Source organism: Balaenoptera musculus, chromosome 12 (genome assembly GCF_009873245.2).
Source record: "Balaenoptera musculus isolate JJ_BM4_2016_0621 chromosome 12, mBalMus1.pri.v3, whole genome shotgun sequence".
NCBI classification, from domain to species: domain Eukaryota; kingdom Metazoa; phylum Chordata; class Mammalia; order Artiodactyla; family Balaenopteridae; genus Balaenoptera; species Balaenoptera musculus.
The window spans coordinates 18,842,277-18,860,652 of NC_045796.1; the positions used below are offsets into that span (position 1 = coordinate 18,842,277).

At 35.8% G+C, this 18,376-nt stretch overlaps 1 long non-coding RNA gene across 1 annotated transcript in view; it reads left to right on the forward strand.

Annotated features, from left to right (window-relative positions):
* LOC118905317 overlaps positions 1 to 18,376 on the forward strand; it is a 186,432-nt gene that overhangs the window by 14,206 nt on the left and 153,850 nt on the right. Inside the window, exon 2 of the long non-coding RNA XR_005022202.1 lies at positions 13,938 to 14,000. This is a non-coding gene — a long non-coding RNA (uncharacterized LOC118905317). The remainder of the gene's footprint in view (positions 1 to 13,937; positions 14,001 to 18,376) is intronic.

Genomic DNA, 18,376 nt, shown 5'->3' on the forward strand with positions numbered 1-18,376 from the left:
GAATTCTTGCAACTCAAAAATAAGAAGAAAAATACCCTAACTAAAATATGGACCAATGATTTGAACAGATATTTCTCTAATGAAGATTTGTAGTTGGAAAATTAGCATATAAATGATGTTCAACGTCATTAGTTATCAGGAGAATGGAAATCAAAACCAAAATCATTTCACATCAACTAGGATGGTTATAATAAAAAAATAAAAAGGAAAATAACAAATGTTAAGGATGGGGAGAAATAGGAACCCTTATACATTCCTGACTGGAATGAAAAACAGTGCAGCCACTGTGGAAAACAGTTTGGAAGTTCTTCAAAATGTTGAACATACTGGTAACATATGACCCAGCATTTTCACTCCTAGGTGTATATCTAAGAGAATTGAAAACATATGTTCATGCAAAAAGTTGTACACAAATGTTTATAGCAGTATTATTCATAGTAGTAAGAAACTGAAACAACCTGAATGCCCATAAACTGATGAATGGATAAGCAAAATATGGTATATCCATCCAGTAGAATATTATTTGGCAATAAAAAGAAATGAAGTACTGATAAATGCTACAGCATGGATGAACTTTAACACAAGGCTAGGTGAAAGAAGCCAGTATAAAAAGGCCACATATGGTATGATTCCATTTATGTAAAATGTCCAAAATATGCAAATCTATAGAGACAGAAAGTAGATTAGTGGTTGCCAGGGACTGGGGGGGATGAAGAGGGCAGAGACTACTAATAGGTACAGGGTTTCTTTTTGGGGTGATGAAATATTCTGGTATTTGTGCACAACTCTAAGCATTTTAGAATCTACTGAATTGTACACCTTAGTGAATTTTATAGAATGTGAATTATATTACAAAAACTTTTACTATTTGATATTGAAGGTGCTTGAAGTTAATGTTTATGTCATTATTTTAGAACTGAAGTGGTATCTCCAGTATTTTTTTATACTCACATAAAATTTAATTTGCTTCTTGCCATTTTTTGTAAGTTGACCTTGGGATTCGTTTTACATTTGTGTCTACTCAACTATGAGTTTTAAAAGTTTGATCTGTTATTTTAAAAATTTGTATAAATCCTTTGATGCTAATAACAAAAAACCAAAATAGTTTTACATATTTCACATGCTCTGTATCCAAGCAATAGGTACAGAGTAGAATTTTCTGTCTTAGACTGAAATTTATTAAGCACAGATTAGAATATGGTCTTGGTTTTAACTGTGACATCAGCTTTTAAAATTGTGTTCAGTTAGCAAATCGGTTTGCTTTTGTTATATAAAAAACTATTTCAAAACCTAATGGTTTCAACCTCAAACAGTTATTGTTTCTCACATTTCTGTGGGCCTGTGTGGTCTGGCTGGTGGGGGTGGAATTCATTCATGCATCTGGGACCTCAGCTGAGACAGGTAGACTTGCAGTCTCTCTCTGCAATGTGGTCCCTCAGCCTCCTGCCGGCTCACCTGAGCTTGTTTACATGATGAAGAGTCCAGCAGCAAAGGAGGGGAAGCCCGCTGATGAACACTGACGACTAGCTTTATGTGTCAACTTGATGGGCCACGGGTGCCCAGATATTTGGTTAAACATTATTCTGGGTATGTCTGTGAGGGTGTTTGAGACGAGACTGACCTTTGAATTGTTAGTCTGAATAAAGAGGATTACCCTCCCCAATGTGGATGGGCCTCATCCAATTCCTTGGAGGCCTGACTAGAAAAAAAGGTCGGGTGAGTAAGAGCGAATTTGCTCTCTTTGCCTGACTGGTTTCAAGCTAGGACATCAGTCTTCTGTACTCGGACTGGAACTTGCACCACCAGCACTTCTGGGTATCTAGTTTTCATGTGGCAGATCATGAAATGTCTCAGCCTCCATAATCACCTGAGCCAATTCCTTAGAATAAATAAATCTCTTTTTCTCTCTCTCTCTCTCTCTCTATTTATAGAGAGAGAGAGAGAGAGAGAGAGAGTGAGAGAGAAATGTGATGCAAGCAGAGGAGTGAAAGATGCTTGTATTAGTGTTCACCAAAGAAACAGAACCAATAGGTTTTATACATACAAATAATATATGATATTATTGTATTATAAATGTTATCATTTTAGTATATTTAATATATTAAATTATAAATATAAACCTATATGCATTAATATAATATTAATGTATTTTAACATAATAATATATTAATATTTTATATAATATAAAAGTCTATTGGTTCTTTTTTTTCTTCCAAAATTCGTATGTATTATATTATCAACAAAAATCAAATAATGTTACCTTCAATATTGAACATTTTAACTGAATTTACAATTGCATTTACATCAGTGTCAGATGTTTACTGATGACCTTCCACAGTTTTGCTTTGATTCTCTAATTTGAGGTAAAGTTCAACTAGATCTTTACCAAAGTCACTTCCACTTTTCAGACTGATATACAGGTACACATATTATATATTAGATTGATTTCTTCTATTGTCCCAAGTTTTGTAGATTTCGTTTTCACTCTTTTTCTTTATTTGTTTCTCTTAATTAATTTCTATGCTTTCTTAATATACTGGAGTTTATTGATATTCTTTAATGAACTTATAAAAGTTATTTATTTATTTATTATTTTAAAAATTCTCTTGCAATTTCCAGAAACCTGGCCAATTTATATATTAAAGTAATTGTAATTTTTTTTTAACATCTTTATTGGAGTATAATTGCTTTACAATGGTGTGTTAGTTTCTGCTTTATAACAAAGTGAATCAGCTATACATATACATATATCCCCATATCTCTTCCCTCTTGTGTCTCCCTCCCTCCCACCCTCCCTATCCCACCCCTCTAGGTGGTCACAAAGCACCGAGCTGATCTCCCTGTGCTATGCGGGTGCTTCCCACTAGCTATCTATTTTACATTTGGCAGTGTATTTATGTCCATGCCACTCTCTCACTTTGTCCCGGCTTACCCTTCCCCCTCCCCATGTCCTCAAGTCCATTCTCTAGTAGGTCTGCGTCTTTATTCCCATCTTGCCTCTAGGTTCTTCATGACCATTTTTTTTTTTTTTTAGATTCCATATATATGTGTTAGCATACGGTATTTGTTTTTCTCTTTCTGACTTACTTCACTCTGTATGACAGATTCTAGGTCCATCCATCTCACTCCAAATAACTCAATTTTGTTTCTTTTTATGGCTGAGTAATATTCCATTGTATATATGTGGCACATCTTCTTTATCCATTCGTCTGTGAATGGACACTTAGGTTGCTTCCATGTCCTGGCTTTTGTAAATAGTGCTGCAATGAACATTGTGGTACATGACTCTTTTTGAATTATGGTTTTCTCAGGGTGTATGCCCAGTAGTGGGATTGCTGGGTCATATGGTAGTTCTATTTTTAGTTTTTTAAGGCACCTCCATACTGTTCTCCATAGTGGCTGTATCAATTTACATTCCCACCAACAGTGCAAGAGGGTTCCCTTTTCTCCACACCTTCTCCAGCATTTATTGTTTGTAGATTTTTTGATGATGGCCATTCTGACTGGTGTAAGATGATATCTCATTGTAGTTTTGATTTGCATTTCTCTAATGATTAATGATGTTGAGCATTCTTTCATGTGTTTGTTGGCAATCTGTATATCTTCTTTGGAGAAATGTCTATTTAGGTCTTCTGCCCATTTTTGGTTTGGGTTGTTTGTTTTTTTGGTATTGAGCTGCATGAGCTGCTTGTAAATTTTGGAGATTAATTATTTGTCAGTTGCTTCATTTGCAAATATTTTCTCCCATTCTGAGGGTTGTCTTCTTGTCTTGTTTATGGTTTCTTTTGCTGTGCAAAAGCTTTTAAGTTTCATTAGGTCCCATTTGTTTATTTTTGTTTTTATTTCCATTTCTCTAGGAGGTGGGTCAAAAAGGATCTTGCTGTGATTTATGTCATAGAGTGTTCTGCCTATGTTTTCCTCTAAGAGTTTGGTAGTGTCTGGCCTTACATTTAGGTCTTTAATACATTTTGAGTTTATTTTTGTGTATGGTATTAGGGAGTGTTATTGATTCTTTTTTTCTTCAGAACCTTGACTAATACAAGCACCTTTCACTCTGTTGCTTGCACCACATTTGCTATTGTTCTATCGGCCAAAGCAAGTCACATAGCCAGATCCAGAGTCATCATAGGAGGGAACTCCCCATGGTGCAGAGAAGGATATTAAATCAGCCATTTTGCAAACAATTTACCAAGATAGGCAAAGTCCTCCTTAATCTGTTTTATATGGTAAATCCCGTAGTTTCCGAATAACTCTCCCACGGATGATAATGGTCTCTTATGTTGGTTGTTTCCCTGAAAACTAGGAGCATAATTTGAATTTGTTTTCTCTATTCCTTAAAGCATTTTCAAGCATAGTTGCCTAAAATACATTAAATAAAACTAGACTTATAAAACTTTCTTTTTAGGTAATTAGAAAGATGAGTTTAATGATGAAATATATCTGACAAGGATCTTAGAAAATGATGGTAAACATGGATGTTTCTAGCGTCTAGGTTACGTATATGTTTCAGATTTACAGATTATTTAAGTCCCACAACTACATAATTAGTACCATCTCTGCATTTGGTACTATTAACTACCGTAACAACAGCAGCAGTGGCAGCAAGGACAGTAGCTGTCATTTACTGAATGATAAATATGTTTTAGGCATGATTCTAAGTGTTTTAACTGAATTAACTAATTCAATCCCCACAACAACACTATGAGATTTATCCAGTTCCCATTTTCAAACTGAGGAAATGAAGGCACAGAGCAATTACGTCAGAAGAGTGAATTGGAAAGGACTCAGTAGGTTTTTCGCTTGAGAACATGATGAAAATCTCTTTTGTTTAACACTTCCGTCTGTCCTAGAATTACTCCTTGAAGTTCTGGTGTGGAGTGAAATGAATACCCAGTAGCCAATGCCCCAGATTTCTGCCACAGCCCTCAGACTCTACTGGCGCTCTTGTTTCACTGTGGTCCCCTTACACCTAGAGTTTCCTCTTTGAAATATTTTGCTTTCTGGAAGATGGGCCTGCCTATCCTTAAATTCAGAAGACAAAGGTGTACTCCCTTTTGAGAAAAAAAAAAATTCCTGTTTAAGCTGTGAGGCCAAACTATAACCTCCGTAGGCCAAAGCTGACAGCTAGATGGGACACTGTGTGAGCATGCCGAGGAAGGGTTATTGGCCGGGGAATACTGTCTGTGGTGGTAGAATCTTCTAAACGTGCACGAGTTTCATCAGTTTGAGGATGTGTCTTATTACTGTATATTTTACCAGATAAGCATGCAGTATTTACCACATTTCTTTTCTTTTAATTTTTACAATTTTCTATTTTATTTTATTTTTTGGCCATGCTGCACCGCTTGCAGGATCTTAGTTCCCCGACCAAGGATATAACCTGGCCCCTGGCAGTGAAAGGGCCAAGCCCTAACCACTGGACCACCAAGGAAGTCCCAGTATTTACCATATTTCTGAAATGAGAATGTACTGGGGTGAAATATCTTTACAGTGAGTCCTATTCGACATTGTTTAAATGTTTATGTCGTTGTTCTTTCTTATTTTTACCCAGTCTTATTTAAGTCATTTCTTGACTTTGTAAATAGTTTTAAACTTATAGTTTCATTCAAGAAAATTACAACAAAAATTAGAAATAACCTACCAGAATGTGTTACTTTATGTATGTATTAATTTGTAAAGTGTACTTCCATTTTAGTAGAATTAAATTAACACAAAATAATTCTGTGCAGAGTTCCTTTCTAAGGAAACGTACATTTTTTATGAGGCTGTAGCTGAAAATAAATATTTTCAGTGTGTCTTATTATGGTACATTAAGCCTTCCCCGTTTTAATAAAAGTTCTATTAATATGACTTTCATAATAAGTATAGATAATTGCATACTTTTATTGTAGAGAAAATCATTGAAACACATCGATGAGATTGCAGTTAAAAGCATAAAATTGGAGCACGTACTTCCTCCAAATATAAAATATAGCACTGTGTTTTAAAATTTACATGTATTCAGGAGAATTAAAACACTCAAAAATTTTCAAATATTTACGTGTTATTGACCTGGTATAACACTGCATATCTCAATTTTTTTTCCTAGTAAGGGGTACAGAGAGAGAACTCAAAGGCTAAAGTAAGTTAAGAAGGACATAACTACTTTAGAGAAGCAAATGTAAGACTATATTTGTTAAATTCCACAAGAAATACAAAGAGTTTTGCTTTATGGTAAGGAAAGTAAGAAGGAAAGTGTTAGAATAGAAATTCAGGTGGCCTCAGTGGGCCAGGCAGACACATTTTTTAAGAAGCTAAGGAAAACATTGCAGGGAGGAAACAGTGAGCTTGAGGGGAAGAGGTGGGAAGAAAGCAAAATGGAAGATATAAGGGAAAAGGGGAAGGGGAGAGAGAAGAAAAAGGAGAGTGACCTGTAGGCTTAAAGGTAGAAAGAGAGGAAGGTTAGATTGGGAGACAGAGGAAAAAAGATAGGAAAAAAAAAAAAGGTACGTGGAGAGAGATATGGAGGTAAGGCCCTTATTCAGAAACACCCATTTCAAATTGGGAAAGCCAATCTCAGAACCACGTTTATAAAGACATGGTCAGATATGCATGACTTCAACAGGTCTCAATTCAAATGCCATTTCATCAGTAACTCCCAGTTATACTTCTTTATTTTATCTTCTTCATAGCACTTACTATCTCCTGAAATGATCTTGTCTATTTACATGTTTACCCTCTTTCTTTCTTCTTCTGAATGTAAGAGCTTATATTGAGAATAGGGACATTGCCTTGTTTCCATTGCATACTCAGTGCCTAGAAATTTCCTGGCAAGTAGTAGGTACTCAATAAACATTTGTTAACTGTTGACTAAGAGAACATCTATTATTTACTTTTTTTTGTGAGCTCAAGTCTACATACCTTAAATTTTTGGGTAATGCAAGAACAATTATACATATGATGTTTGGAAAATTTCCCCTTCTTATAGAGGCCTTCAAAATTCACTCCCACTTAAACTCTCTTCTAAGAACTGCCATTTGCTAAAGTTCTATCACTAAATGTCAAGGTAATGCCTTTGCTTCTGTTCAGCAACAGCCATTTGTAGTAGATCTGACTTTGTCATTTATTAGTTTACTGGATTTCTACTAGTCTAAAATTTTATAAAGATACCAATGAGTAGAGAGATGATTGATTCTATAAAACCAGGTCTTCTCCTGAGCATATTTATAACAAGTAAAATTACAGTAACTAGGATTTATATAGGGGAATATTAAGTGAATGGGAAAAGTGACAAGGGGTTATTTTTGGGGAAAGACTAAATAGAACCTTATTCATTACTAGATATTAGGAAGTGTTGTTTACTCCTACTATTCCTCAGTGCCTGACACCCCTGGCCCATTGTCATCATGATGCCTTCTGGCCAATGAATGAACCCACAGCTGTTTAGAACCTGACACTGTGCAGATTTCTTCCTGTGATAAAGCAAGGACTCTCAGGCTCTATAAAAGCAGAGGCTGTTTTTCTATAAACTTAGTACACATGATATAATCTTAAAAAAACAAACAAACAAAGGAAACTGAGTTTTACTTAGCATTCCTTCACAGTGGGATGAGCAGTGTGCTTTAGCTTGGGGCTTAAAAAAAAAAGAGATTCTACTTCTCAATGTCACCTTTATTTTTTATGTTTCCTCTTTTTGGAGAGGCTTGCTCATTTCTATAATCACTTGTTCATTCCTAATACCACTTCTCTGAAAAATAGCGTGACATAAAAAACAATATGTCAGAAGAATAATCATTTTTAAAGTTTAAAGGGATTAGACTGAAAGGCACTGACAATTTTGCAGGTCCTGGAGAGTCAAAGCGGTTAGTACAAGAATCAAATCTGTGGCAGGGAAAGGGAATAAGTAGAGCATCACTTCACCTACCGAAAAATATATCTATTTGTAGGGCGAAAACTAGCAGACCTATAATTTTTTGACTATTCTATTTAATAGTGAGGAAAAACGGAGTACAACTGAAACTGCAAAGGCATACTTTGGTGAACTGAACAAAATTACCCTGGCTGGGAACTGAGCAAAATACCACAATTAATAATGTGATTTTGACCTAAAGTTGCAGAACATTTTTATGAGAACCTGAGCCTCTATTTTTGAATCCTGCACTCAGTAGGCTAATCCAGAATCATCACAGAAGTGGGATCTGGGCAGGGGGGTGGTAGCAGAAGAAAGAAGGATTGTGAGTACACCGGAGTAGTTAGTCCTTTGCCTTCCCTTGGACAAGTCTTTTCAAAGGCCTGTATTCAGACACCAGATTTGGGTCACTTTGTATGGAGGGTTAATTTTAGGTTAGGTCTGGTCTGGTTGGGAAAGTTAAGGTGTTAAATGGATTGCTTGCTTTGCTGTGGGGCAGGCACATTTCTGAGGTTTGACTGTAAAATAATCTGGCCTCCCTTGGGTACTACATAATGAAGATGGCCAGGGACAAGTCAGATTCACCGGGCTTCTGTGGAACAGAACAAGATACCTTTGGCCAGACGCAATCAGGATTGGTTATGGAATTAAGCCAGCTTCCAGAATTGGAGGTGAGGCAAGGTGCAAATAGCTATGTTGTCTTCTATCATGTTATTTCATGGTTCTGTGGGGATCTAGCATCTCCAATGTGTATAACCTTGCCTGTACATTTAATTTCAAAGAGTCCCAGTAGCTTAAAAATGTGTTATCTCAATGTAAGTCCACATGTCATTTGATAAAACATGCAGTAGCAGTTGTCACAAGTACTATGGTTGAAAGAGTTTGAGTTTCACAAAATAGCTTATCTTCCTTTTGTAACTGACTTTCAGATGCATAAAAAGGCAAATCAACCCAACACTCACACACACACATTCAACCATAGACACCAAGCTTTCAGCTGCATAAGGCTTTGTAAGGCTTGTGAATTACCAAATATGTTAAAGAAGTATAGGGTATATAAATTGGCTCCACTTTTTCCATTTCACTCAGAAGCCACACTGTATAGAAATTTGGGCAGGCTGGAATTTTGGTTGGGAGGAATTTTCTTTTTTTAACATCTTTATTGAAGTATAATTGCTTTACAATAGTGTGTTAGTTTCTGCTTTATAACAAAGTGAATCAGTTATACATATACATATGTCCCCATATCTCTTCCCTCTTGCATCTCCCTCCCTCCCACCCTCCCTATCCCACCCATCTAGGTGGTCACAAAGCACTGAGCTGATCTCCCTGTGCTATGCAGCTGCTTCCCACTAGCTATCTATTTTACATTTGGTAGTGTATATATGTCCATGCCACTCTCTCACTTCGTCCCAGCTTACCCTTCCCCTCCCCATATCCTCAAGTCTATTCTCTATGTCTGTGTCTTTATTCCTGTCCTGCCCCTAGGTTCTTCATAACCTTTTTTTTTTTTTTAGATTCCATATATATGTGTTAGCATACGGTATTTGTTTTTCTCTTTTTGACTTACTTCACTCTGTATGACAGACTCTAGGTCCATCCACCTCACTCCAAATAACTCAGTTTTGTTTCTTTTTATGGCTGAGTAATATTCCATTATATATATGTGCCACATCTTCTTTATCCATTCACCTGTTGATGGACACTTAGGTTGCTTCCGGGTCCTGGCTATTGTAAACAGAGCTGCAATGAACATATTGGTACATGACTCTTTTTGAATTATGGTTTTCTCAGGGTATATGCCCAGTAGTGGGATTGCTGGGTTGTATGGTAGTTCTATTTTTAGTTTTTTAAGGCACCTCCATACTGTTCTCCATAGTGGCTATATCAGTTTACATTCCCACCAACAGTGCAAGAGGGTTCCCTTTTCTCCACACCCTCTCCAGCATTTATTGTTTGTAGATTTTTTGATGATGGCCATTCTGACCCATGTGAGGTGATACTTCATTGTAGTTTTGATTTGCATTTCTCTAATGATTAGTGATGTTGAGCATCCTTTCATGTGTTTGTTGGCAGTCTGTATATCTTCCTTCGAGAAAAGTCTATTTAGATCTTCTGCCCATTTTTGGATTGGGTTGTTTGTTTTTTTGATATTGAGCTGCATGAGCTGCTTGTAAATTTTGGAGATTAATCCTTTGTCAGTTGTTTCGTTTGCAAATATTTTCTATGATTGGGAGGAATTTTCAAGTTAGAGTTTCAATCTGGACACAAGGCTGATTCCCTTTACCAGTCACCAGAGGAAGTCTTTTTCTTTCCAGTGAACAAGGTAGGAGCACTGAGCTGATCACCAACTTACCACATCACTTTATACTTTACCAAGAAGGAAGAAAGGGGATACTCACACTGAGTAAAATATCCTCCAAATGTAGGTTCAAGTTGGCTCCGAGTGGTATGTACACGGGGTGTGGGGGGGAAGGTCCACTGGGCTTGGGAATAGATGAGCTGGTTTTGAGCACTTGAGAAGTGGTGAAGTTTCTCAGTCTCTCTCTTTTCATCTGCATTTCTACCTGCCCCATCTAAGTCAAGGGCCATTGTCTCTAGGTGTTTTAGGACCTTGTGAAGAATCATAAAATTCTAAGTTATGCTTATCTTATACTCATATCAGATTCTACATGTGCAAGACCTGAGAACACTGATAGGGAAATTATGGGGTATAATCTAGAGTGTACAGAGCAGAGAGAAATGGGATGAATAACCATATGCAAATAGCTTCTTCAAAAACTGTATGATGGTGGAGCTCAACTTCCTGTCTCTACTGTTTCTTTTCATCTCTCTGTTCACAGTCACTTTCAAGCCCCTCCCCCAAAGCATAGGCGTCACAAAAAGCTTCAATTCAGAGAGGTACATTTCTGTGTTACAGTAGGGAGGGAAGGAACAACTTCCTGGGAGTATATAGAAAACTATTAAGTTACTATTATTTTTGCAGTTTCACAGTTTTAAAAGAAAATAGTACCACATAAAATCTACTGTGGCTGGTGAAGTTTGTTAGATGAGGAATTACTTGAGAAAGAACCTAAATATGTAAATTCTGACTTCAGAAGGCCAAGAACTAAACACAGGAGACATAAGTGATGTGAAACCTAATTTATATTGGGAGAAATCATCATGTGTGGATTTGTGTTACTAGTAAGTTAATGTAATTTGTGACTGACCTCTTACTTTTTAAATAGTTTTTCACTGGATTAAAAAGGGCAAATTGTCCTTTGAGCTATAAATCAAGGAGTGCTGAAAAATAGAGTGTTAGGAACTGCAGGTTGAGTATAAAAGCCATTGACATCTGTAAGATTTCCTTGTGGGCAAATTAAAGTGGGTGGTAAAGTTTCTGAACATAACAGATCAACTTTGAGGAGGGTCTCACTTTGAGAAGAGATTCAGCGTGAATTGAATCAAGTATAAGAATTAGATAAAGATTAGTTGGAGTAATGATTAAAACATTCACGTTTATAAGTCCTAGTAGTTGCTAGGTATCTCCTGTACTAATTGTCTACCGAATTAAAAAAAAATACTACTTAGTAATGCTGGTTATTGTTTTTGTTTTTAGGTTCAATATAATAGTCTGTCTTTATTTTTTTCTTTTTTAAAACAAATTCTAAATTTTAAAACAGATTAAGTCACTACAAAGTTCCCATATATCCTCTACATATTTTCCCTATTATTAACATCTTATATTTGTATGTTTGTATGGGATATTTGTTGCAATTTTGAATCGATATTGATATGTTATTTTAAATGTAGTCTATAATTTATTCTAATTTCCTTAGTTTTCACCTAATGTCCTTTTCTTCTTTGGGGATCCCCTCCAGGATATCACATTATATTTAGTCCTCATGTGTCCTTAGGCTCCTCTTGGCTGTGATAGTTTATCAAACTTACCCTGTTTTTGGTGACTTTTGACAGTTTTGAAAAGTACTCGTCAAGTATTTTGTAAAATGCTCCTCAGTTGGGAGTTGCCTGATGTTTTTTCTCTATGATTAGACTGGAGTTGTGGGTTTTTGGGAAGAAGACTAAATAGGTAAAGTGCCATTTTCATCACATCATGTCAAGGGTACATACTATCAACATGACTTATTACTGTCCATCTTTACCTTGGTCAATTGGCTGAGTTAGTGTGCCAGGTTTCTTTTCTATAAAGTTGCTCTTTCTGCCCCTTTTCTATACTGTACTTTTTGGAAGGAAGTCACTATGAACAGCTCACATCCAAAGTGTGGGAATTTATGCTTCACCTCCTTGCAGGCAGAGTATTGACACTAATTATTTGGAATTTTTCTGTGTGGGAGATTTGTCTGTTCTCCCTTATTTATTGATTGATATTTATTTATTTTTTCAATTATTTATCTATATCAGTATGGACTCATAGATTTATTTTTTGTTTTGGATTATAAGCCAATGCCACTTATTTTGTTGATAAAATTTTCCAACCTGACAATTGGGGACTTTTTCAGTTGTCTGCTATGTCCCTTTGCATACTCCATTATTTATTTAAAAGCTTTTTTTTTTTTTTTTTTACTTTCTGGCACTACAAGATGCTCTAGGATCATCTTATATATTTTTTGTCTCAGTCCTAGAATCAGCCTTTCTCCAAGGAGCCCTGATTTTTTAAAAATTGGAATATGGTATTAGAAAACAAGATCTGGCTGATAGGTGTGCTTGTTTCTGCTGGGGTGTCATTATTTCTAGGCCCTCTCTACTGACAGAGCAAGGGCTTATATGTGTATATACTAACCCATGTATATACATATTTCTATAATTATTTCTATATGTAATCATCTGTATCTATACCAAGCTAAACATGAGTTCATACTGATGTCTCCAACGCTAATCTATTACCACATGGCTCTTTCTGGCCTCCTCCTATTTCTTATCTGTAATCTCCCACACCTACAGTGAGAAACCTGGCTCCCAACATCCAGCATCTAATTACTTAATTGTTCAATTCCAGTATATATGTATAGCAGTATCAAAATTACTGATATCCTCATGAGAATCAACTTTGCCAACACACAGTGCTTATGTAACACTTTATTTTGCCTAGAGTCTTTTAGACTCCATTCATTTCCAGAGTTACTTAGGTCATCTTTTCCCCCCAGTCCCTGCAGTGAGTTTGCTTCATACATTTGTAATATTTATATTTATTTCATACATTCATGATATAATTAGTTTTATCACATTCTGCATTCCACCCAGGAATACCCTGACCTCCAAAATAGGTTTTTAAAAAATTTGCATACAGTAAGGTTCACTCTTTATGTTATAAAGTTCTATACATTTTGACAAATGTGTGCTATCATATATCTGCCATTATAGTATCATACAGATAGTTATACCATCTTAAAAAGGTGCTTAATGTGTTCAAGCCTCACCTAACTCCCTCCCTGCCTCAAACCCCTGGAAACCATTGATCTTTTTACCATTGCTATAGTTTTGACTTTTCCAGAATGTCATATAATTGGTGTTTTCTTTCTTTATAAGCATAATTATTAGCTTACATTTACTAAGTATTCACCAGGTGGTTGTCCCTATGTTATGTGCTCTTCAGGTACCATATTTTTTTGGTTCTCAGACCACATGATGGCGGTACAATTTTCATCCTTAATTACTGGTGTGGAAGCACAGGATGGCTAAATACTACTCCTAAAGTTGTACACAGCTAATAAGAGATCTTGTCAGTTTGACAGGGGCTATTTGGCTCTGAAACATGTACCCAACCAATATGTTATGCTGCTAAATTCATACTCAGAACTGAGAAAACAAGAAATAGGATGCCTGCTTCAGAATGCTCCTTCATTTTGACAGTTCTGTGCACAAAACAATGGGGCTTCTTTAAAACTTCAAGCATGCATTACTTTAATAGAAAAGCATGTTTATACTAAAAAGGAAGGAAGGACGGTAGAAGAAAGGGAGGAAGAAAGGAAGGAAATCATATCAAGTCCTGGAACAGGATCAGTGACTCTGTTAGATTCTACTAAAAGCCATACGTTTCCCCCCGCAGGTGCATGGGAGTGACCATTCTGCTGGCTCAGAGCATCCCTCAAGTTCCACCCGGCTGGAAAAAGTAAGTTCAGAGGGACACATTTATTTATGCCTTTTCCCCTAAAGGGGACTGCAGTGTTCGACAGGAACATAGCAAATGTTTAATGTTTTAGCTCTGTATGTTCTTTGGTAATGTGGCTATTCATATAGATTCCTAACTATGATTCATGTCATGTTTTTGTCTTCTTCCAAAACCTCAAAAAGAATCTTCCACCATGCTTCCCATCAGACCCCTTAAAGTTAGACATTAGATGAATTATTAATTGTTGTTAAAATAAAACACTTTTTTGATATTTGAGAATGTTTTAATGTGAACTTAGCTGTGTACTGATGGGTAAACAATCCATTCTGAGTATTTAGATGTGTCTTAGAAGCCTAGAATAAAAACATTTTAATGATCATTTAGGAATCAGATGTCTGTTTTCTGGCAGAAAGGAAAACATTCTCTCCAGAAAAAATATTAACCTTCTTTTAGCAAATGGTGGCAACGTGTTAGGTTGTGCAAATTTATTTGCAAATTTTCCCTGTGAGGCTATAAAAACACAGGTGAAAGTTCGATCTAGCTATTCTTATCGTGAACTGGCTCTATCAATATGGTACCCAATGAAAGAAAGTGTTGGGAATTGCCTTATTCATTAGCAAGAAGCTTAGATTTATTCTAAGGTTTCTTGAAGATACTTATTATTTTCCTAGGGCTGTAACAAAGTACCACAAACTGGGTGGCTTAGCTTAAACAAGAGGAATTTATTGTCTCACAGTTCTGGAGGGTAAACATTTACGATCAAGGGGTCAGTAGGGTTGGTTCCTTCTGAGGGCTGTCGAGTAGACTATGTTTCAGGCTTTTCTCCTAGGTTCTGGTGATTTGTGACAATTTTTGACATTCCTTGCCTTGTAGATGTATCACCCTAATCTCTGCCTTTATCTTCACATAGCATTCTTCCTTCATATAGTCTTCCCTCTGCAAATGTCTCTCTATCCAAATTTCCTCTTGGTAAAAGGACAACAGTTACATTGAATTAGGGCCCATCCTAATGACCTTGTTTTAACTTGATTACCTCTGTAAAGACCCTACTTCCAAATAAGGTTACATTTTGAGGTACTGGAGGTAAATATAGGTGATATTGAAGATCTAAATGAAGGTCATTCTATTAGTTCATCAGACTGACTATGTGGTCGAAATGCAAACTACATGAAGTTGATTTAGAAGATTTAGTGCCATTCCAGGCACATATTAATAGCCAAGGGTTAGAAGATGAAAAAGACATAATCTGTAACCATATGGTTCTTTGTGGGAAAGACACCCATTAAAATACTTTGTACTATATGGTAAATCATAAGAAAAAGTTCTGGCCAGAAGGAGACAGGGATGAGGTGATTTTTTCAAGACTAATTAAGAGTTATCTACTTAAATGAGGAATGGAGGTCAAGGTAGAGGACGTATTATCAGGAAAGGCACAGAGGTGAGAAATGTAAGGTATGTCCTTGGAAATGCCACAGTTCAATATTATTACTAAGATGTGAATTAAGAAGTGGAGAATAATAGATTCAAAAATGCTGATTAATGGTTGCATTTGGAAGAAAAGAGGGATATAGCATTTTATTACACTTGCTGGATTTTATACTTTATTTAGGATTTTTGTATTTATGTTCATGGGAGATATTGTTCTTTATTTTTCTTTTCTCATACTGTTCTTGTTTAGCTTTTTGTTTTAATCAAATTATACTAGACTCATAAAATAATTTATTTGGATAGTTCCTGCTTTTAAAAATTATTTAGAAGAGTTTGTAAGACTGGAATTATCCATTCTTAAATTTTGGTATAATTACCTGTGACACCATCCATGCTTTTGATCTGGGAAGTTTTTATATTTCTAATTCAATTTCTTTGGTGTGTCTAGGCCTATTTAAGTTTCTGTTTCTTCTTGATCAATTTTGTTTGTTCCTTTTATCTATGCTTTCAAATGTATTAACATAAAGTTCATTGCATCTTATCTCCTTTTTAATCTCTGTTGTATCTCTAATTGTGTTCCCTTTGTCATTTCAAAAGGTGTTTACTTTTGCCTTGCCTCTGTTTTCTTGATCACCCTTGCCAGAGGTTTGTCAATTTTATTTGTCTTTTCAAAGAACGAAGTTGGCTGTGTTGATGTTCCCATCATATGTTGCATTACATTTCCTTAGGTTTTCCTTTTCTTTTTATTATTTTCTTCCTTCTGCTTCTTTGTGTTTCTTCTGTTCTCTTTGTATCATTCAGGGTTGAATTGCTTAGATTGTTTATTTTCAGCCTTTCTTATTTTCTACTGTCTGGACACAGTTCCAGTTTTACATTTATTATGTTGTTATTTGATCAATGACTCCCATTTTAGACTATATGCTTCCTTAATTTGGAGACCATTTCAGTTTTTTATTGTAGTTTCATATCTAACATTTTGCACAGTGCCTGACTCATAATAGTGGCTCAATGAAAATGTGCTGAATGGGTGAATGTTTAGTATGATTTGTAAACTGCTCCACACTATACACATTATTAATATATTTATCTGAGCTGAAGATAGTCCAGTAGCTTGGAGTATATGAGAATATCAATGCAACTGTCTAAGAAAAGTTATAGACCAATATTTTTGAGAGATATTTTCATTTATAACCTAAGGGAATAAAAATATCTTCATACAAACACTTTCTGAACTGCTGAGTGTTACAAAAACAGGAAAGTCAGTCATCAAAAGTGTTTATGAAGTCAACCTGAAGACTATCATTGCCTTTATGCTTCAGTGAAGTGTATGTGAAGGAATTCTTTATCAATAGGATTGTGATGCAATTTTAAATTTTAACACAGTAACAAGAAATTTTCCTTAATTTCTGTCAAAAGATAAATATTTGGAGTCAGATCTAAGTTCAAATGCCAGCTATTGTTCCCTAGCTACCTCTGCGACTTCAGGCAAGTGACTTTACCCCTCTGAGCTTCAGTTCTCCAATGCAGAAAATGGGGATAAAAGTACTTCCCTCTCTCCCTGTATTGTTGTGAGGATTAAATGAGATAATGGATGTAAAGTGCTTACCATAGTGTCTGGCACATGGCAGGTACTCAGTAAATAGTGTTGTTGCTGCTATTACATGTGTGACATGTATGTCTTATGCTTCTTATACCTAACACCCGACAAATTGTGACCCTAGTGCCTAGCCTGAGCATGGTTGCAGAATTGAACTAACATCCTCATGTTGATGATGGTAGGTGATAAAAAAAAAAAAAAAAAAAAGGAGCTGTGGAAGAAAGGAATTCAGGCTTTGTAATTGTCAGCCACAAGCTTCAAATTCAGGTTAAAAGAACGTAATGGATAAAGAATATTTCCAAATGTCTCCTACACAGGGGGATGGATTTAACCATTAAAACTGAGGCATTAGCAAAAATATTCAGGGAAATAAGGATGAACATGTGCAATAAAAAGGTGATCTTTTCTATTGTTCAGGTAAAAATAGGCACGCTCATTGGGAAAACTTGTCATCTAAAATTGCTTTCATACAAACAGCTCTGTGGGACCTTTTTATAATGCCTGTAATGAGAAAACTGGATTGGAATCATGCTATTATGAATGTATTCATAACAGATAATGTATAACATTACTTGACTTCTGGAATGACACAATGTGGGGAATAATTAGCTATATTACAGTGTGACTCTCTTCTGCCTGGATCATGTGGATCTGTTATATCAGAAGGTCAGTGGCAATGGTACTTCTGTTGAAGAATTTTCATTTCTTTAAAAAAAAATAGAAAATGACTTTCAATAACAACGTAAAACATAAATATAAAAATCTGCATTTACTATAGCTAGTATAAGACATTTTTTGCACCAATTACTGTTGTAATTTAGGCTGAATAATGCCAGCTATTTTGCTACTCTGCTGAAGTCCTCTTTTTTGAGCCTACAATGAACCTGTAATACTTATGGAAAGAGTTACCATAGCAACCTATATTGATGTCACAAGCTCAGGCTTCTGACTTCATTGCATAATGCAGTAGCAACTGGATTTGCAGCAGAAACACCCTGCTAAAGAACAAGTATCTTGGTTCACAGCAAAGAGGACAAAGGAAAACAGCAAGTTCTAGGGGGTTGAATGCTGGATTGTGAGTTAGAATGTCTGAGTTCTTATTTTAATCCTGCTTCTCACTTGTTGCCTTGTTTTGAGTAATTGTGTTTACACGTGTGCACTGAGGTTTGAAGCAAGAAATCTCCTATCTATGGGGTAGGCATAGAAGAGAAAACTCATTATTTAATGTTTTAGCATTTGGTAGACAGCTTAATAAAGCTAAAGCACCCTAAAAATAACTTGGAAAGAAAGAAATTATTAATGCCTTGTAGTAGATAAACTAGCTAGCTCATAAAGAAGACCCTTTGAAATA